Source organism: Athene noctua, chromosome 9 (assembly GCF_965140245.1).
Source record: "Athene noctua chromosome 9, bAthNoc1.hap1.1, whole genome shotgun sequence".
Lineage (NCBI taxonomy): Eukaryota > Metazoa > Chordata > Aves > Strigiformes > Strigidae > Athene > Athene noctua.
In genome coordinates this window covers 17,833,416-17,856,536 of record NC_134045.1, presented here as the reverse complement: position 1 = coordinate 17,856,536, position 23,121 = coordinate 17,833,416, and positions in this window count along the sequence as shown.

Sequence of the window (23,121 nt, the reverse complement as noted above, 5' to 3'; positions counted from 1 at the left end):
AACAGAAACTCATTATTTCAAGTACATCAGATACAGCCTCAAAGAAAATGTATGGTAGCACTCTCATCTATTTTATACTAGTAATACTATTTTAATAACTTTAGGGCTCACTTGTATATACCCTTTGGTAGATGCTCCCCTTTCTTATCCAAAGCCAAAAAAGGTCAGCTCCCTTAAATAATAATACAACTGTGAAAACACGAATAGGATTACAGAACTGTGGTTTTCCTTTAACCTTGACTACTGTCAATAAAGTGTATTTTCTTCTATATATCTCTTGATCACATTTCAATATATGCTTTGTAACAATATTTTCAGGAAGTAATATAGGTTAACTGCTCTATTATGCATTATGTTAGAGACAGCAAGGTCTTTTTAGGGCAAACAAAAGGCAGAATAAAAGGATTTATAGAAAAATGGTTTGTAAGACACTAAATTAATCTTACAGTCCAATCAATCTGCAAGTGAAAAGATACTTGACTCAATCTTCAGCAAAGTCAGACAGATACCTGATTAACTCAATGGAAATCCTTTTCTAAACTCAAGCTATGATGAATACTATAACCTTACTTGAAGAAATGGCATACCTTATACTCACATGCATGGTAATAGGGATGAAATTTGAAGTCTGAATAGCTGATCAAGGCATTTCTTTGTTTCATGAGAGGAATCACGCCATTAAGTGTTTAAGCAAACAGTACTGTTCTGTCAAAGGATGAGACCTCTAAAAGAATGATCTTGAGAACTCCCCATGACAAAAAAAAAATCTAGATTACATGACTACACAAATTCTGAATATCTGCTCAGGTCAATAAATCTGAATAAGAAGAAAAATTATCAAATTAGGAGGAGATTTCAAACCAGTATTCTTGCAGATTTCCTGCAGTACAGGTTTATGCTGTTGGGATAATCAACATAAAAAATTATGCATGTAAGTACAAAGACAAAGCAAGTGGAACTGCTTTATATAGTCCTATCTTTGTTCACCTGAAAGTCCAGGTCAACATCAAATTTTTCTAGTGCATGTGATAATCAGACACTTCATTACCTTATGCCTCTAACTGCTACATTACAGAAAGCAATAGGGTAACCTGCTACATGAAGGATGTTAAGCTCTTATCTCAATCACATCCAGAGGTTGAAAAACATCTGCTTCTTAAAAATCAAGCCGTAGATGGAATGACAATACTGCAGTCAAAGCTAGGGCTCAGCTCTATCCATGTTAGCTTTTACTATCAAGTTCAGATACAGTTGAAATCTATTACAAAGCATCATGAAAAGCAGCAGTCTAGTTGCACGTCTCATTCAAATCCCACATGGGCTTCCCAGTCCATGCTTTGCTCAGTGGTCCTGCAGTTACTATGGTACTGAATCCCAAGCACTTTCATTTAAAGCTGTCTCCAGTTAGTCCCTCCTGTAGCTATGCTACAAAGTGGAGCAGTGTGACAACAGAGAGCTTCACCATTTTTCCCTTTAAATAATGACATCCCTCCTCTGCAGGAGGGGAAGGCTGACCCTGAGCCACCACAGAAGGGTGCAGGGACTCCCGAGGATGATGCCCTGCCATGCTCCTCTGAGCACTGTGGTGGGTGCTGCCTCTTGCAGACGTGACAGCCTGACACAAACAGCCACTACCGAACACAAAGCCACAACAATGAGGTTGTTTCCTCCACTTCAGCCACAGACTAGATGTGCTTCATTTTGGCAAAGCAGACATTAGCCTCAAATTTGACAATTCTGCTTTAGCTGGAAACTGTTCAGAAAACTGTACACAGGCAGAAAGCAGAAGGAGGAAAAGCAGAACATAGAAAGTGGACGGGGATAGAGTTTAAGATAAAGGTTGAGGACATTCTTTCCCACCAAGAATGAGGATGTACTACTCCATATTAAATACATATGCTAAAACATACAACTCATTTGGGAATGAAATCTCACAGAGAGCTCAGGCACTTTAGTGGAAAATGCTCACTGACTCCAGGGCAAGGTTTTGCCTTAGTTATGTCAAACAATAAGGTTAAAGGCCTGACAGGAATAATGTTTTGTCAGATGATGTCAATCCCTTGGCTTAGTTTATATTGGAAACTGGGTGAAGAGGGTATTCTAGGGAAATATCACCTTCATTCAATATTAGGAGGTCCTGGAAGCTCACTGAGACACACAAGAGCACAAGCACCTGCTGTGCTTTTCCTGAAAACTTGTCATTTGCCACATGGAAAAAGGAGACAGACAGAGGGAGGGGAGGTGTTGAGTCCTAGCGTGGGTAGTTGTATTGCTGACATTTAGCAACAGTGGGCTGACTTTCATTGCTGAAAGTGAGCCAGAAAGGCTCAGAAGAAAGTTTGCAGTATCTGAGAAATACTGCAAAGAGTGAAACTAAAATATTAAGCAGAGCAACAAAGCAATTGCTATTTAAATGACAGGCAGATACTGAGTTTGGAACAAGGTAACTATGGGAACTTCTTCCATTTCCAAGAGATGATTGCAAATCAATGCCATGGCTCACTGCTCAGTACTTTTATGAAAATTTGTAGACCAGATTCTTCTTTGCTTGTGTGCTCACTTGGTCCTAATTGAACCCCTCTTGATTTACACCATCCAAGAGTGTAGCTTTAGCGCATTATTAGATGACAGTGATAAAAGATATGTGTCACAGTGTTAGAAATAAGTCAGTTTATAAAAGTTAAAATTAATAAATAAATCCAAGTTCAGAGCAACTCCTGAACTCTGAAGGGTATTATAACTAGAGTGGTTATGATGTCAAGTAATGATAAAGCATGCCAGCAAACACAACAGACACGTTTGAGACTACAAAACAAAAATTCTGTAACTTAAGTTACCCCATTCCATTCTGATACTGTCTATTCACGTCTAAACAGGTGCTCTGGGAAACACAGACACACAAAAGGCCTCTCATCTATGAATATGTGGCACAAAATAAGCCAATATCTTCATGAGGAATTTTTCAGTTCCTGTACTGAAATTTCTATTCCCAGTGCTGGAGAGTCATGCTTACTACAACTAAGCACTCTGTTGTCCATCACTTAAAATACAACTTTGCAGGTATTAAAAAAACATTACCATTGTTTAGCTTCAAGGCATAATTTAAAATGATTTGCAATTTGGGTACAGCCTAAGTGAGTGGTACTTTTCTTGGTTTGATCTTAATCATGAGAACTTTTCTCTGTTTCAGTTATGTGTAGGTTGTTTTATTCATTGTTCATTGTGGACCCTGTTCTTAATGTGTGAACAAAGGTTTCTAAAAAATATCCATGAGGACCTGAACTGGACAACCTGACAAAATCTGAGATTTTGAAAGCCACATCTTCCTTGGCTGTAAGGATGCTGCTAGATAAAAACTGGAAAGGGAAGGGTGCATTTTTTTCTAATCTAGGTGGTGAGAAAACAGATACACATCTGATGATTGTAGACATTATAGCAGTAACATGGGGTTTCACTGAATTGAAAAAAAAATTTAAAAGGCACAAATAAATCTTTGAATAATTTAAAGAAAGCACACATAGACTTTAATAAGATACAGCTCTATTGCCTACAGCCTATAGCTTTCCTCCTCCCCCAAGTAAATTTTGGTCTCTTTCTTGTTGAATAGTGGCCATTGTCACAAGAATTCTGCATTAATATTCTCACCATAAAGGCACAACTGTTCTAACAGAGAGCTTGCAGCAGAATAACTCTTATCTACAAAAGAGAATATCATTATGGGCTCCAATAAGAAAGAAGTAGATGGAAGAATGTTGAAGAAGGAACAGAAAACTGCTGCAAGAAGATAAATTATTTACACAGAATTCCATCTAGGAGAACAAAAATCTTTTTTTTTTAAAGTCACATTCTTTTAAGCCATTGATTTCAGAAAAGAAACAAAGAGGTGCTGAAAGATAAATGATAGTCAAAAAAACTGCACACAGTGCACTTAGCAAAACAAGGGAAGAGCAAGGAATATAAAAAGTATACAAAAGATGCTAAAATCAACAGACTCATCTAAGCCATATTTATTGGCATTATTTTAAAAAAAAAAAAAAATGTACAATTGCTCTTTTATCATGAGCACTTCACATTAATCCAAGCTGTATCTTGGGAGTTTGTTGTGTATGTGCCAACTTTCACATAAGTGAGACATGTTTATTAGGCTTTTAAATAAAATACGCGAAATGCAGAAGATGGTCAAGATCATTTGTGCATTTTAACTGAATGACTATTAAAAAAACCAAAAAAAAGCATTTTTATCACATGACATCTTAATAGAGTCTCTGGATTAACTACTAATTAATTTGCCACCAAAGTTTGCTGTTAATCAGTTGCATGTCAGCATACATTCTGAGTGACATTTAAATTATAAAGTATAGTGGGATTATCTCCAGTCTCGCAAATTACCTCTTTATAAAAGTCAAAGTAAACATTATGCTCTCACTAGAGGTATCATTAGCCTCCTGTTTACTCTCTGTATGGTTCTTTGGATTATAGGTTGTGTCAGTCTATACATATAACACTTAGATCACCTTAGAAAAAAGGAAGTTGCAAGTTTTAAGGCTAACCTTTGAAGATCCAACCTCCAATGACCAACCTCGTTAACAATTGTCTCATTAGGTTTATGTGTAGCTGACATGTTTCTCCACAGTAGAGAATAATCTGAGCCTCCCACATAGCAGTGAAAATGCTGACGACTCCATCATCAGTACATTGGCCTTGACTCAAGCTCTCAGAAATAGGCTAAAAACTACAGGAAATGACAATCCAGCTGGGAGATGTACGAGCAGAAGATCACTTTCTCTCTTACCTATGTATGAAAAATGTCCATTAACTAAAGACAACAATTGAATAAAGATATATGAAAAGAGATGGACTAATGGTTGGATTAAACAATTAAAAGAAATAATTGATGCAGTAACAGTATCACAAATAGTTACTGTGATAGTAATTTCTAAGTAATAGAAAATCAATTCAGTAAATAAGCAAACCATTTTGTTGAAAGATGAATAATTGGGACAAGGAAGGAGAGAATTAGATTTTAGCCTTCCTCATGTTTGAACAGTCTATTAGTATTTTATAAAAATAATTGAAGCGTTAGCTCCTTTATGTAATATAAACTAAGGAAGGAGGCTGTATAAGGGGATTGAATCATCAGACTGATTAAAAAGTCATTTACTGAGACTCAGTGTGTATCATATATGTCACCATATATGAAAAATAAAGCCTTTAAAGCAGAGCTTCATCAGTAGAGAGAAAGAAGATCTTCACAGCAAAATTCTAAATTTGTCACAGCACAGAAAAAACAAAATCGTAATTTCTACTGAGATGGACAGATTCCAGTGGCCTCAAATTTGTCTAAAATCTAAAGCAAGAATATAGAAAAATCTTGAGGGATGACTTTCAAAACCTTTATGAATCCTTATATTTTAGCACAATGAAGAAGAAAACAATAACAGAATATTAGTTCTAAATTATTTTTTTGGTCTCAGTCACACTTTCCAATAATCTTGAATTTGGCTACTAATCTCAAACCAACTGACTCTAGATATAGATTTTGGGATTAGTGGAGCACAACCACAGGGGAATTGAAAAAGTCTTGTGAAGACAAAAAACCCCAGACTTCCTGAGCATCCACATATGTAAGACACATTTTTCATTTATCATTGCAACTGTTAATATGTAAAACTGCACCCAGATGGAGCAAAAATATCAAGTATGGAGGAAAGCATGCTGTATACAGTGTCTTTTCCCTGTCCTTACCTAATTCATGTAATCCTTACACAACCCACTTGGAATTTGTGCGGATGGTTCTTGTGCAGTAGATTCACCTTATTCCTTCTCTTTTGGCTCCACCATCACTGCTCAGCAGAAAGAAGTAATTGTCCTTATACATAGGTGGGAGAACGAGATAGTTACCAAGGAAACGGTCTTAGTTTGACAGAGATTTGGAAACCCAAACCCAGCTGGAGATGGGAAATCTGAGTATCCTCCCCCAGAAAGCATTTGAAAACTAGATGCAATCTGGCAGCAATTAAAACCCAGTTAACTCTTACCCTTCTTCCCTTCATGAAGCCATCTTTCATTTTATATATCTACTTTCTAATAATTCTCTTCTTTGGCTAAGTGGCTTCTAAGAGAATAGTAACGAACACTCCTGAAAGTCAACATTTAAAAAGGACACACAGCTATGTCTTTTTGTTCAGAAGGATGATTACGCTTCTACATTCAGGTGAGGCAAGACCAAGTTGCGTCCCTACGTACACATGTGGGACTCTCACTTCAAATGAAATTCAATCAACATAACCCAGACCAGAATTTCTCCTAAGGCTAGAACTCAGTTCACAGTTCAGTACAGTACATGCGATTGATTACTTGGAGAGGTGCTATAAAAATGATTAAAAGCACCAGGATAGATACTGAGCTGGTGTAAATCAGTGGCAGTCCCATTGATTTACTCCTAGCCAGAGGAGAGATAATCTAATTTACACAAGCTAAGAATCTAAGGCCATCACGTTTGAAGAAGTGGGTAGCGGAAAATGATACTGCACAGAGGAGATATATCAGCGGAATGTAAATATAACAACAAAACAAGGAGAGGGAGGAACTATTTGAGGTGGTTCGAGGTGAAAAGTCCAAAAGTAATGGCCATGAGCTAGACATGAGAAGATCCACTGCAGAGAGTAAAGATGCATTTTAAAGGATGGACTTACAAGAGAATCTTTTCCTTGGAGAAAGGACAAATGAGTAGTATCTCCAGATGCTTTCCCTAGAAAGTTACAATTGAATCTGAATTTTAAGTTAACTTCAATTACTCAAGGTTAAAAGGGATCATAGTTGTGTTTCATGTGGGAATCCATGAGTACAGTTTCACCTTTACAGATGGAGAGCAGAAAAAAACCCAACAGTTGGTACTTATATAGAAATATACTCCAGAAATTAAGTTTGGTTGGGTTTTTTTCAGGCCAAGAATCTATGATTTTTTATCATACTGAGATAAAAGAAAAACAATGGAAGTCCCCAGAGAAGTCACTGTTGCAAATGAATATCCAGAACTTTTCATGATTTAATAATTTTCTGCCATATTTCAGGAAAATAGGTGATGCAGTAAGAGAAAAATGAAGCCATAGCTTTGGTGCAGTGAAACCTTCCCAGACAAATTCCTGAACAGCCTTTCTAAAAACATCTTGCGTGTCACAATTCCACATTTCAGATAATAGTAGATTAAATCTATAAAGGCTTCTAAGCTAAAACCTTCATGAAAACAAACAACAAACTGGTATCATGGTGAGGCAAATTAAATTTAATTATTTTAACAGCTGCAATTGTCTCTAAAGGAACTCTGGGCTAAATGTTCTGGGATTTTGGTAACATATTATCACGGTTGTTGAAAATGAAGGCTGTTGTTAGTTACCACAGTTAAGTGATAGATGAACTTTGCATAATGCCCCCCAGGGATTCCCAAGCCTGGTGCAGAGTGAGCTTGTCCTCTCACACAGCCCTGACCCACCCTCCCGCTGCAGGAGGAATAGGGCATAGCCCAGCCTGAGCCCATGCAGGCAGGCTTCACAGGCTATGGCTGATTGTGCTCAAAGATCCAAAAGAAGACTTTTCCAACAGACGGATCACAGCACCACACACTTTCTCTGCCACAGGGAACTACCACATTAAGCACATACAATTTGATAATCCCTTTTCCCCTAGTGAGATACTTCAGCAGTTGCCCTGGATGCACGGTCTAGCAAGCACTGCTTTTGTGAACCTGCGAATAACTGAAGTATGTTCTGTGGAGCTGCCCTGTTGCAGCAGCAAGAAATCTTTCCCCCTGATCAATAAAGGTAACACAGATCTGAATTCTCTATGAGGCACAGTTTAACCCATCTAGGTTATGACCTAGAGGATGCTTTTTGTACCACTGAGTTCTGCTGGAAGTCCAAACTCTCTAGATTTATCTAGTCTCCAATTATCTAAGGTACATATTTTTCCTCTTTAGGAACATGGGATTTAGGAAAAATATGAGTCAGTTTGTTAATAATATTCTTTATAATTATAATTAATAACTATATATACACATAGTATTTTTCTATTATTTCTCCCCTAGCATTCTCTCAGTTCTAAAAACATTATCTAAAAGTCTGAGAAAATCAAGTATCGGGCAGACTGTAGTTCTTCTTTATTTAGACTGTTCAGCAGTGAATAAAGGGGAGGCAGAGAACAGACCTGCATTCCCAGTGCCTATCTGGGATTTAGCTCATCAGCCAACCATTGCTGGTGGATTCCAGGAATAAGGAGGAACTTACAATACAGAGACCAGAAGCTGTACTGGCATATACAGTAGTAAAGGCTAAACTATGGCTTTCTACATGATCTTCTTGGTTTTACTTATTGAATTCCTATGACAGTTAATGTATTTTATCTTCTGTCCATACTTGCACGTCACTTGCATCTGGTTAGAGGAAACTAAATAAATGGCCTATTTAAGTTGAATAGCATATTAAACTTTTGTACAGTGTCAGATGCTGTTTCTCCTATTTCTGTACTTCCTTTCTTGACAGTTATTAGTCTGAGTCATATAGCTTGCTAAGATTTTTTTCACATTCCTATAAAGCTATCTATTCATATATATTATTATATTATTAATACATTTGTACAGCCTGGCTTCATAAAGCCATTTTCTTTGTTTGTGTTTTGTGGTGGGGTTTTTTTTCCAAAAGAGTGGCTTGGTTTCTTTCCTTTTTGTTTATGGGTTTTACCAGCAGGAAGAAAATTTTAAGAGAGTTAACTCCCAACAACTGGGAAGGAGGACTGGAAAAATATGGATACTTTTTAAAAAAAAGTCTGTAGAAGCCTGAGCCCAGCAAATTATACTTCAGTGGACTGAAGCCTGCTTCCATGTATAGCCCAGTGAGTGAGTCATATAGAAATAACACACTTGGCCCTGTTCCTAAAGGTCAGAGGAACAGCTGACCTACTCCTCCTTCTAGTTTTGTGTATGACTTTCACAGAGAGGTCATTGTTCCTGGTTAAAAATTTCTTCCCTTTGGAGATATTTTTTGACTGAATTGAAAAGTCGCAAGGAAGTTGGATTCATATTGACCCAAAAGGTTTTTTCCTATTCCTGAAAGCCAGTGAAGAAGGTACCACAGAAAGTCTTCTAAGATATGTCAATAGGAATCTTTAAGGATGCAACACAAACTGAGACTTGCTAAATATCCAGGGTACTGCTTCTGTTTTATCTCAAACTAATGAGCGTTTCACTCTCCTTATTTAGCCATCTTTTCTGACAAGAGTATAATTTGAAGCTGGAATCTGAGCTATAATTTGATACATCAACTGTAAATTTTCTTGTTTTGCCCTAAGCCAGCCAGTTAATACTATTTACAGTAATGTCACTGTCTGGCATTGATATACAGTACTATAACACCATGTCATGTTGTTTGACACATTTTAAATTAAAATTGAGCTGATAGTCCTTTCCCATACCAAGTTCCACTACAATTAGTCAGCCAGATATTGTTCCTGAAATTTAATTGTTTTAAAACCATGATGTTAATTCAGAGATTTACAGGTAGAGATTGCCAGCTGGCAATCACAAGATGAGAAATGACATTGACCTTCAAAATTGCATCTGCCTCAACCCTCTGAGATACTACATTTTTCAGATGGAAAAAGAAAAAACACAACTCTTTACTGGGAACAGTCAAGAATACTGGGAGTTGGTCTGGTTCAGACATCTTTACAAAAAGATCAAACATACTCTTCATAGTTCAAGATGATTCTGACTCCAGATTACAAAACAGGACTTTTTTGGTTGGCTCCCAAAGGTAGGCTAAGATGCTTTAGGCTACCCTTTGTCTCAATAGGCTGTGGCATTGCTTCTTTCCTTGACAAATCTGACACACTTCCTGGGTACAGGCTCTCTACACATAGATATGAACCATTGCTGACCTAGACAACATGATTAACATTGGCCATCTCTTATGTAATGACACAAATTTTTGGAATTAGAGGAGGAATCTCAAATCAAATGCTGGCCATTAGAAGTTTCAAAGACTGGAAGCTCTGGGGTAGAGGCTTACCAAGAAACCATGAAAGCTAACATTTCTTACCTAATTTTGAGGTTTTGAGATGGAGACAGAATATTTACTACCATCTGATTCTAGTTTTCTGATACCAACTAGATTTGACTGGCATCCAAGCAAAAGCATGTGTCTTCCTCAGATCAGGTGAAAATTACACTGACCATCCTATCAATAAAAATTTAATAAAACCATTACGACCTGAAATTATGAGCTGCTATACTCAAACGGGGAAGACTCTTACTTAAATAAATTAATTGACTCCATTTAAGTTGGAAATGTGCCTACTATTGCAGTATTAAGTGGGGCGGGAACTTCTAGAATTTACCCATATTCTGGAGTCAGCAACTAGGTTTCAGATTTCCATTCAGTACCAGTTACTCTAGGGTCTTAAGAAAAATATTAATCTTTGGTTTAAATATTTGTTATTATATCATATATCATGTTGGAAGTTTAACATTCTTGAAACAGAGAGATGAAATTAGAAACATCTTGAGAAGAGCATTCTTGTTATCAATCATGTCATCTTGAACATGTTTAGAAGCTTGCTGCTGGCGCCAGGAATGGATGTTTTATTCAAAAGAATGTATTTAAAGAAAATGACAGCACTTTTCAATTCAACTTTTCTAAAACAAGAAATCTTTCAAGTCTTCCAAGCCATGTGGATTTCAACATTCCAGTGATTAAGACTATTTTCAATTATACATGCTTTTTCCATTATTTTTTCATAGCTTTAGGGTAGATTTTCAACACTCTGCATGAAGAATTAGACACACAAATCACTCACAACTATTAATGGAAATTGCACAGACGGTGGAAGAACTGGTACAGAACAAGAAAAACCAACTCAAACCATCAAAAACTTGAGAAAAACCTGTCATGAACTTTGCAAGAGTGGATAGATCTGTCTTTCCTGTTTCTCATCTTTACAAACTGCACACTTCCAAATTCTAGCCCAGGAAGTGAAAATGTTAAACAGCCATAAGAAAATAAGAAAAGGTGAGAGTACCTCCTCAGTTTCGTATTTCCAGGATTTTCAGAGAGCAATCTTTCAGTCTAGATAAACACAGACATGGATGACCCTGTGTGGTCTACACATTCTGGAGCTTCTAGGTAAGCAATGGTGGGCTCTCCACTTGGAAGAGGAGACAAATATGATGTTCCCGTGTTTCTCTGTTGCCACTTGAAAGAACGACAACTGAACTCAGAGAGTGTGCAACAAACTTGTCTGTTTTCTTTTGGGTGATCATTAGAAAAAGAACGGTGATATTTAAACAATGTTTGTTGTGGGTTTTTTTAATCAAGGGAACAGTTAATGAAATCGCAGGAACTCACTTCATTACACTCCTCTGTTGCCTCAGCAATCCACTTTTCTCCAATAAATGATCTCTCTAATCTAATTTCATCAATATAACTTCAAAAATAACTTAATTAAAACATTCATTAAACCAAACAGATTTCAGTCTAACATTTGTTAGACTTTAATACTGTGAAGAAAGGTGCCATTTTCTTTTAGGTTTTTTTGACAGCTATAGACAGGGAGATTTCAAGGGTAGAAAGGCTTGAGAAGATGACATGGAGAATGGTTGAAAGTAAACCCAAATTCACTACTGTACTTACCCCCGCCACCTCATTTATTCTGAGTGCAACAATGGTGTTCGATTTTGTTGCACCATTCTTTTTCTCATAGCATTGTAAATGGATTTGAGGAATGCTAACCATGTTTGTATGAATTCAGAATCATCAATCATGCAACAAGCATCTAGGCCAGCAATTATGCACAAAGATATTTTGAATTACGATACTGCATTGTGAATCTCTTACTCCCCACATAAGCTCTTTACTGTTGTTTGTAATATGCAGTTTCAAAACTAAGCTCAAATAATTTCAGTTTTGCCCTCAAGCATCTGTGTAGTTCAAAAACATACAAGCTGTTTTTTGTGACCAAAATTATTCTCCTTTTGTATATTCTCAGCTAGCAAAATATAAAGAACAATTGTTCGATTTAAGCTGAAAAATGTGTCATTAAGTAATGTACAGTGTTCTTCATTATACTGTCAGAATTTCCTTGAAAGGAATTTCATCACGGTATGATCTGAACTATCTAGCAGAATAATATTAAAGCAATAAACTATATAAAAGTGTGTACAAGTGTAGAAAAGTGTACACTTGATAGATAAGTTGGACAACCTGAAAAGTTATTGCCATGTCCTCCATTTAGTATCACAATACCTAACTGCAACTCATAATGTTAGCTGTTCTGCTGTTTAGTCATTTTTATGGCTTACTGGAAAAATAAAGCTGTCTGCTCTCATTTCAGATGTTCCTGGGTGATAGTTTGTTGCATAGACAAAGACTAAAATATGTAACTTTTATGTCTACATAATACCATCATTTTTACAATCCAGAGACTTTAAAAGTTAAATTAAGATTCTTGCTCAAGAACTAGTTTCTGAATCAAATCTAGAACAGCAAAAAGGTGAACAAATGGGAAGTTTGCAGCTAGAAGTTATGACTCATACTTTCTTAAAAGTGGGTGCGTATGTATCATCATTTATTTCTCTGAAGTATTCTGTTCTCTGGAACTTTCTTAATTTCTTCAATGTTACTTATTGGCATGTTTTATTCTTCTGCAACCACAAAAATACAGTATTTAAAAATGGTAAGAAAACCGTGTACTTCGCAACGTACTTTTGTAGACAAAAGGTATTTGGAAAATATTGACCTTTCCCTCTTAAAACACATTGCTTTCCTGGCACGTTGGGATTCCCAGGTTCTTCTGGGAGAAAGCGAGTGTGCCCACTTGCTGCTGAGGTATCCAGCTTCTTAGCTCACCCATTTGTGGGAAACGGATCCAGAAAGAGCAAGGGAGCAAGTGGCAGGGACACATAGAGCCTAAACAGCAGTCAGAGCTGCAGGAAAGACTTGATTTAAATTATTTCAGGGATGACTCAGATAAGTGAAGAACAGTTTGTGACTTCACAAAATGAAATTTGTTTCACAGCTATAAAAGGTAAATTTTAGATAGGTGTCAAAGACCTAGTATTCCTTGCCAAGGAGGTGAAGATATAGTTCTCATGTCACATAAAGGAAAAAAAAAAAAAAAAAAGCCACAAAAAAACAACTTTAAAGCAGTCTGTTTTCATACAAGGTGTTTCTAAATAGTTGACCAGTGTTCACTTGGCAGCATTTCTTGGCATATAAAGATATTTACATGAATCACAAATAATTTATGTCTGTAAATACAGAAAACTCACTAATGTTAAGTGTTCACCTACCTTGTTAGAACAGTAAATGTTTACAAAAACTGGAAAGAAGACATCTGCTAAGCCTAACACATTGGTAGTTTGGTGAAACAGTTTAAAAATTTATACTTACTGGAATTTTTAGTTGACGTTTTTACTATGATCTTTGCAGATCATACAAATCAGTATCAAATTTGTGTTCTTATTTGAGAATTATATATATATATATATATTTCATGACAAAAAGTCTACTACATAAGAAGATCTTGATAATCACTAAAAAAGAATCTAGATAATATTCTAGCACACACATTTGCTCTTTCCCTTGACACCTCTTGGAATAATGCTTGCAAAGAAGGCAAGTAACTGCAGCATTCTCGTCTTCGTAACTCTTCTGGAGCATAAGCTATAGTTACACTGCAAATGAACTCTTATTGCATCATATAGTCTCAAAATGAACAGTAATCTCTATTTTTACTTAGGAGAAAACAGACTGTGTATCTCATCTGTTCAGCTATATTTTATTCCCAGCTGCTTTTTATGTCCTTGTTTCAGATAAAAAGATATTGGAATCTTTCAAGTGCCTCAGAGAGCCCATTTCGTCAACTCTTCTGAAAAGAAGACTTTCAAAACCTGTGCACTAAAGGGATAACCTGCATTATGAAGGACACACAACAGCTCTTAGGTCTGTGCACCAGCTCCGCACTGGCATCTTTCTTGAAAAAAACAAAAATAATAATTATAACCATAGCTCATGCCTACAGACCTTTGAGCGCATGACAAGACATTAATTAGAACTCAACATAAAAGAATAAAAGTTGGGCCAATAAGCATTTACTGGTTTGTACATATAAACTGACCTCCAAGAAGATGAGCTAACAGTATCTGAGAAGTATATCTAAAGCAAGTTGTCAGCTCTAAGACAGCTGGCAATGATCTGTTTTGGCACAGGTTTATAAAAGCAGTCTAACATGACAGAGGTCTTTGAGAAAGTGCAGTTTGTCACCTTCTCAAAATTTTCCTTCAGTATCACAAAACTTTTCAACACAATTTTCAATGTAGTTATGCTATAATATGCAGCACCAAAAGGCTCTCCCTATTACTATTATTATTCTGTATTTTAAAATCAAATGTTTAAGAACAGATTTTAAAAATCCATTTAGATGCTAAATAAGCAGCCACATTTTTAGAAGTTCAGCTCCCATTCAGCTATGAAGCAAAGAGGTTTTGAGCTTCCAGCTCCTATTCTCAATTCAAGTTTAGAAATCTTCATTTGTATGCCTAAGCAGGAGCTAAAAATTATCCAGTATCCAGTTATCCAAATATCCAGTTCAAGGACCAGTTGTAGATGCCTACTCATATATGATATGCTAAACTCAAAATTAATCTTCTTCCACTCTTCCCAATTTCAGCCCTCTCTACCATAAGACATTCCTCTACCAAATTACTAGCAACGTTTTCTTTATAAGAACACATCCATAGTAAACACTGTTTTACCCTGACACTGGGGAGCTGGGATTTGCCAGGTAGAAAAGATATGTTGACATGCTGTGCTACACAGTATCACAATATACCTATACAATACTGTGAAACATTTAACATTTTAAGTAAGTAATGTTGCAGATCAGCATTAAAAAGGAGACGTTCTTATTTTGTCAGAGTTTTGTAGCTTTACTGAATGGATACCGTAAGCACACTACTTCTAATATGCAAATATTTTATCTAGGAACCCTTAAGTGCTTCTGATGAATAGCTCTTCTGAGTGGAAACAGAGTATTAAAGAAAAGGACATGGGGTAACAGTGTAAGTCCCCCAAGTGCAGTCCCTGAAGCCCTGACCCTCCCATTCCATCACCATTTGGAAATTTTTAATGTATACAGTATGTGCAGACACAATCTCTGCAGGCACTTAGAGTGCTGCTTTACTTAAAAGCTCTCAGACTCAGTAGAATAAACAGGAAACAAGGATTTGACAGTAGGCTTCCTTTTCAATACACACAGAAATTCAAGAGAGATTGGAAAAAACACTCTGAAAGTAGTCTAGGAACAATAGGGTCAGAGGTGTCACCTTTAGCTGCAGAATTAAAAAATAGTCTCCAAATATCCATATCAGTTAAAAGCCACCTCCTTTTTTTTTATTCTGAAAGAAGAACATTGGCCAAATTGGAGCATAGACATTAACAGAATATGACTAACAATCAGCCTACCACTCAGGAACATAACAAAAATTATTAAGAATATCAAATACCAGAAGAATATAACAGAAGAAAAATTGAAGTTTTCATATTACTGGAAAAACTACTTTCCCTCAATTAAAGTCGTCTTATTAAAAAAATTAGAAGTTAAGTATCTAAAGATTCCTAGAACCTCCCGTGTAAAAGAACTCACTCGGTAATGTACAGTATAATCTTTCATTAGGTCTGGAGTATCATAACAGATGGGGTCCCAGGACTCAGAAATAAGCATGTTATGAACATTGGCAGCTATTAAACTAATGCTAATAAATGATATTATGAAGTACTATATTACTCCTAACACTGTATAAGTTCATGATGATAGTTAACCAGGAAAAAAAACATTGAAAAATTATATTTTGAGGAACACCAAGAAGGAATGGGATGATGTAACATTTAAGCAAAAGAAATTTCAATCCCTTTTGAAAATCGGAAATTTATCATTTGTGCTTACTTCAGAAAAAGACTCAGAATAAGCCAAATGGCACTTTTCTTAATATCTTAACCAGCAGCCATCATTCTATCTTAATGTGTAACAAGTGCATTGAGACAAAATAAGGCAGCTCTCTTAAAAATAAACCAACTATCAGTCAAACCCAGGCAGGTAACTCGATTTTCTGTTTTCATTTACTTACCAATTTTGTTCTGTCTTTTACTTAATAACTGTAGGTCTGCTGACTCACAAATAAGTTCAAGCTGATCAGGCTAGGTGATAGCACTTTCAGGTCTGCTTATTTGGTCTTGGCCCTTATATACAAGCAAACACCTGGTTGAAGGTAAGCAATTTTTTAAACATGATTCAAGCTTCACCAACCATTTGAGATTTGAGTAATTTTCTCAAATCAACATTTATGTTTTCCAGAATAGCTGAGGGTCAGTGCTTATAAATATGTGGTTCAACTATTCATAAAATATTTCTGTGTATTTTTGTTATTATTTTTGTTCTTCATCATTTAATGTGAAAGTTGGTGGGGTTTTACTATGTATTTTGTAAATGCATTATGCTTTACAGAAGAGTGATGCAGGTACACTAAAATGAACTAAATCAACACAAAACTTAGTTACAAAGACCACAGAAAGTATGAAAGACACACCACCTTTTCTGTTGTCAGTCCAGTTCTTGCTGTCCCTCTGCTTCCTCACGCTTAGTGATGCCACGTGGCTGGACACAGGTGTTACACCTTCAGGACCATCCAAGATCTTTTGGTCAGACTGAGCTCTGCTAGAGACTTAGGACATAGACATGATAGCGTATTTCCTATATTATGCAATCAAATCCTGTGGACTACATTAAAAAAATGCAACTTTATTTTGATTTGAAGAGGAACGAACCACTCCATCAGATTCTGACGATTCCCGGCTGTGGCACACACACAAATAAACCTTGAAGCAAAGGTGTGTGATTCATGTAATGAGTCTTGAGGAAAGCAGAGGCACTGATTAGTGCTGTGTGCAGGGCCTCCAAAATGCTTAGGGACAGGTCCACAATCAGCTGAGCATATTCCTTTAGTAAAATGCTACTCACAAGAGTTTAGGAAAGCTGTTGTTACTGCAAGTGCTCATCATCATGGGATTCATCTAATGATTGCTGAAGTCGACAGCAATACAGGCCAAGGGCAAGGGACACTGACTTCATTAAGACTCCCAGTCAATCTTAAAAAATACTCCAAAGATTCTTCTGCAGTCTCTTATAGCCTTTGTTGAAATAGGTAGGTAGTCAGTAAATTAGGCTGTCAACTTGCAATCCTTTAGAACAATCACTTCTTTTTCAAACAAATGATAATTCATACTTGCTTTTATCTCTTGCTGGAAGACAAGCCATGAATAAAATTAGTTAATTGAAATAATGGAAGGTTGACATAATTTTAAAATATTTCTCTCTCTAAAGAAAACACCTTGTAAAAAATGGTATCCCATATCTTCTTTTTCCTTCCCACTGGAGCAATTCACCAATTATTATAGTAAATAATCTGGAAATATAGTAAACCCAAACAGCATGGTGAATGATCACATACCCTTTTCAAAGTCTGGTACAGTATAAAGTGTACTTAATCAAACAGAATAATCTAGAAACTATGGAATAAATCCATGAAGCTCTAGATAATGGTTGAAATTCTGTTTGCAGTAGCAATAGAATATTTTACACTATGTCATGAAATAAACAAGAAGACATAAAAAAAAAATCTAAGAAACATATCTACAACTGAATTCTTGTTATTCTTGGTTATTCAAAGAAAAGCTACACAATAAAGAAATATATTTATCCTTAGATAAAGCATTCTACTTCTGAGCTATCCATAATTTTAGAGAATATCACTGTAAGACACTGAGCACTTCAAGAAACACAGAATAGTATTGGCTGATGAGGTTTAATGATCAATACATTGAAAATGAAGTAAATCCTTCCCATGAAGACAAATTGAAAGCAAGCTAACAACTGGAAATATTGTGGTGTAAGTCCTGAAATCCAAAAGTGAGCCCAAGTAGTATTTGGCAACCTTACAGGAATAAGGAATATTAATCCCCAATCTACAGGCTGAATCAGGACCTGGTTTACATCTATGCCAAATCCATTGTTTTCTATAGAATGTTACAGGATTAACATCAGACTGCATTTTTCCTGGTGAGATATTTCTTGAGACTGTATGAACATAGATGATACTTTCTAATATAAAAAACCCCCTCTTTTCATTGGTCTGCATGCCCACTTGTAAATTTGATCTCTTTTATGTTTCTCACGAAAGTGTGCTTCTTTTCAGGGCAGTCTAGCTGAGATGCAGCTTACAAATGTATTTATTGAAAGAAGTACAGCAATAACAACTGTTCTTTTGTCTCTGTGAGAAAAGGCTGCCTAGAGCCAATTATTGTTTATCATTCCAGATACACATTTTATGATCACTGTATTAAACCAAAAAAAAAGTTAAAGAATAAGGACCCAATTTAATATCTTCAAGTCCAATCACATCGGAAAGGATCCCTTACTTGTATTCTATGTTGCTCAGTCTAATTGTCAGGTTTTATTAATTTTGCATGCTAAACTGGAAACAGTAGGCACAGGTTTCTCCTTGGGAGAGCAGCAAAGCTAAAAACAGCAGAAACACCAGAGGAAACTGTGTTTATAATTGCTCTGTTTCTTAGTTGGACTTTGTCAGCTCAACTTGGGTGGCAGAATGACATGGAGAGAAAAAGCTCACTTTGATTTGGAAGAGGTTGTTTGCAGGTGTCAAAACAAAGTCTGCTAGGAAACCAAGGGAAAAATTAAATGCTGTGAGCCATTATTGCAGGTGTGCTCTAGTGAAAATTATCGTACTTTTGTTTTTCTCTCAGTAAATACATTGTGCAGTTGAGGCCAAACATAGCTTGGAAGGAATTTAAAATACTATATGCTTACAGTGAAGCTCAAATTTAAATTTCTTGATCCAAACACACAAGATTAGAAAATATTCATCCTTTTCACCAAAGACAGGAATACAGTGCAGGCTGATAATGAACAAGCACTGAGGACTAAACGTGAAAAGAGGCATTTCTGACGCTGTACGGATCTAACTTACAGCATTTAATAAACAGCCTCCTTAGAGGCTGTCTGCAAGCAGTTAGTGTGCACTGGCAGTACATCTCCCCATGCAGAAGAAAACACTTCTGGTGTGCTCCAAGGGGCACGTCAGGGGCTGCACCTGCTGAAGCCACCTCATGGCAAGCCACCGCCAGGCTCAGGCTGGCTCCCCTGCCCCAGTGCTGCACAGCTGCCCAGCCAGGCTCTGAAATGGATGGAGAGGATCACCAGCTCCATGAAGGTGGTCTGTCCCCTGCCCAGTTCAAATCTGGTCTTAGATTTCAGACAGAATGACTCTTGAGCTGCTTCAACCTAGGATCCATGTTGACTTGAACATGGAAACCAGCTGTCTGCAGGGTTTTTTTCGAGGCATTGGCTAGAAGCGTAATTGCTCCTACCATCCCACAGTTAGGCTTTGGATTAGGACAGAGACAGCCTTTTCCTGGTTGTTTATTTTTCTGTGTATAAATTTGATGACAACACAGATTTTATCTGTGAGGAAAAAAAGATCTTCTGTAGCACTTCTAGATGTGTAATCTAGCCTGAAGTAGTATCCCCTGCAATATCCTGCAATATCCTGGACCTAGGATTTGGAGTCTTTCATGCAATCAGATCCACATTGATTCAAAAATTATTAAATGAGGAGTAATGAGATTGCTCCTCTGTTACCACAGAGCCTGACTTTTTGATAAAATATCCTCATCTAATAGATCTGCCTTGGGGTTACTGGATAAGGCAGGTGGATTCTTAATAATCTAGGTGACAGTGTGAGAAGTACATAATGAAAGTAAGGTAACACTGCTGGTCAACTGGACACTGGGTTATCAGTTGGGGGAAAATAAAATCAATCCAACTATCACTGGAATTATCTTTAGAGAAGAATATCAGCAGAAATGAGAGAGACACAGCGCAGAGTGCAGCAGGATCAAGACACATGGTGTGAGCATCCTTGGTATGAATAAGTATGGATGTTGATGTTCCTGCAACACTGATATACTGTAAATGGGGCTGAATGCTAAACGGGGCGCTTTCAACAGAAGAGAGATTTATTAGACCCTGTGCTGTTGGAAGCTATTAATTCTCAAGAAAAATCTGGGAACATCCATGACTTCAAAGAGGGAAGTGCCCGAGTCCTTTACAATATCTAGGCTCTAAGAAGTGCCTTTGGAAACTGGAGGAAAAGATGAACTCTACAAAACAGGGCTGACCAAGAAAAAATATTTCTGATAAGGCCAATTCAAAGAAATTAGGCCTATTTACTCTACACTGATATAAAGAGAAGGGAAAAGTCTGGTAGGAGCTGAACATGCCAATAAAATATTCTTATGCTGAAAATTTTTCCTGTTTCAAATGTTTATGCCTATAACGCAAAGCCACTAAGGGCATGTGTATGCTCTCAAAGACAGAAGTTATTGTTTCTTCTAGAGTGTTACACTTTATTTTCACACATTTATAAAAAGTGGTCCAAATGCCATAATATTAAAAATTGTTAATTACATTTTTTTCTGTGGTGGAAGGCTGGCTATGTCATACTTATGCCTTGCGTCCGTAAAGCTCAGACATCACAAGAATGATTTTATGCTGAGTTGACTTCCATAACATCCAGCTATGGATTATAATTAAAAAATACATGCAGGCTTCTGTGCGTGAAAAATAGAAGAAAGATATACTGAATACACTGAGTAATCATTCTCAACAAAGATTAAATACAAATATACTTCAATAAAATGAAGCATGAGACTTGAATCCACAGGTTCAGAGTTGAATTAAGTTTTAAGTTAGGGTTGTCTTTCTATGTTTGCTTAGCTCAAGATATTTAATTCAGTGCAGCACACATTGGCTCTCCAGAGGTACTCATAACAGCAAATTACTTTAGTTGTCTATAATGCTGAAACTGGAAGAGTTGATATATCACAGGTGTCCCTAAACTCTCTTCCCTAAAGTACACAAAAACTGGAAATCCACTGTAGCTTTCTTATCTGTACCACAGCCATTGTACTAGCCCAATTCCATTAAGTCTAAACTGATAGCTTCAATTCAAAGTACCTTTTTATAACCTTATTTTTAATAAGAACAAAATCAAATGGTCAGGGAAAAAAAAAAAAAAAAAAAAAAAGAAAAGAAAACTTCATTTCTGCAATCCAGTTTTTCCTTTAACTAGAAAGAAAAACAGAACAATCAAAGCCTATTAGACAGTTACATGTCTTTTCTGAATTGGAAAATGCACACCGCTGACCAGCAACCTGTATACTAAACCAATGCAAAACCCTACAACAGAATTTGAAAGGCAGAGCATAATTCTGCATATCTTTATTAGAAGTTTTACTTACTTTTGATATGACGGGGCAAATACCAAGGTAATCCCCATCACAGCCAGGGCCATTTACTTCAAAAAGCTCCATACATGTGATTATATTATTTCCTTCTATTAACTGGCAGTTTCACATCATATTTTCTACATGTGCAGTGATCATTAGGACAGCTGTTAAAGGTTTAATGCTTTCCTAACAGTTATCATTTATCTGTTGGTGAGCAACATGTGATTCTTAGTTTAGAGAAACCTTGAAATTGTTAATATTGTAGCTGAAAACTGATATGGAACCACCTCCATGTTGCATCAGGGTAGCCACCACAAGTACCACAGTTTTTTTATTGATGTTACCTCTTCAAACACTTTCACTGACATATCAGAAATCAGTATTAATAATCTCAGAAAATATAAGATTTCTCAGATTATACTGATACTCTATCATTTCGCTATTAATTTTTTTTTGATTGCACCTGTATTAGAAACATGCGTTATGCTCCTAGAGAGAGCGAGCTTGAGACACTGTTCACTTAGAAAGGGGTTCTCTGCCATGTTAATGGCTTTTTGTCATGCAGCACACCAAAGAAAATGATCTATGACAATCGAACCACGGTTACGACAGGTGGACAACCTGTGGCATATTAAAAAGTGTAGTTGAAATAGCTTTAAAATTTATAGGTTAATTATAAAAACACAATTTAAAGCTCATAAGAGGGAAGCAGAGGTAAGCCCTTGGAAGTTACTTTCAGTTCAGCAAAATTTACTGCAATTAAGATTGCAGGAATAAGCTATAAAGAAAGTTCAGTAGTACTTTGAGGTCTACATTTATGTCCACTACCTTTATGTATATTTTCAGTCATGGAGACTGCTCCCTAAGCCTTCTAGGCAGCTGGGCAGTCGTTGCCTGTATATAACGGTAGGAAGATGGCATTCACCAGGGTCCACTGGTACCACAGTCACACAGTGGAGTCGTGGTTGTGCCATGATCAGCTTTGCAGTAGACTCAGAACAAAAAGGCTTAACACTTAGGCTTGAAGTTTTTATATCAAATTCTCCACTAAGCGCTACAAAAAAATGTCATCGTTTATGCAGTATTCATGCAACTGCACAGTATAAATATGAAAGCAGCCAACATTACATTGCAAGACCTAGTTCCCACTAGAGCCTATACTGTTACCAGAAAACAGTTCTGAAAATAGACAAAGCCTTGAATTTTGGGCACCAGCCATGACAGTATATGTCTATCTTCCCATAATGCTGTGGCAAATTAAAGCACTGCATAAAACAGTAGATTTCAAACACCCTCACAAATAGAAAGTATTAGAAGTGAAATATCAATAACATTTTCTAAAAAGCAATTTAGTGTCTTGGTTTATGGAGTAGAACCTCATCATTAGTTAGAGAATCCTCTCATCACTGAGCAGGGGGCTTTATGGAGATTTAGATGAAATCCAAGATAATCTCCATTGTTTTGTTTCTGAGAACTACCACCAGTAGCATTTGAGGACACCAGCATTTTGATGAAAGTGCTCATAATAACACTGAAAGGGACTCTTTTTGCTCAGTAGTAAATACAGTGGGGAGGTGAAGAGTGCAGGTAATAATGCAGGTAAATTTTTAGGCCAGGGCTGTAGAGAGGACAGCACATTGCATGCAGGGAAGAAGAAAGAGGAAAACAGCTACTTATTATGTTATCTGGTTGTTTCTTTTTTGTTAAGTTC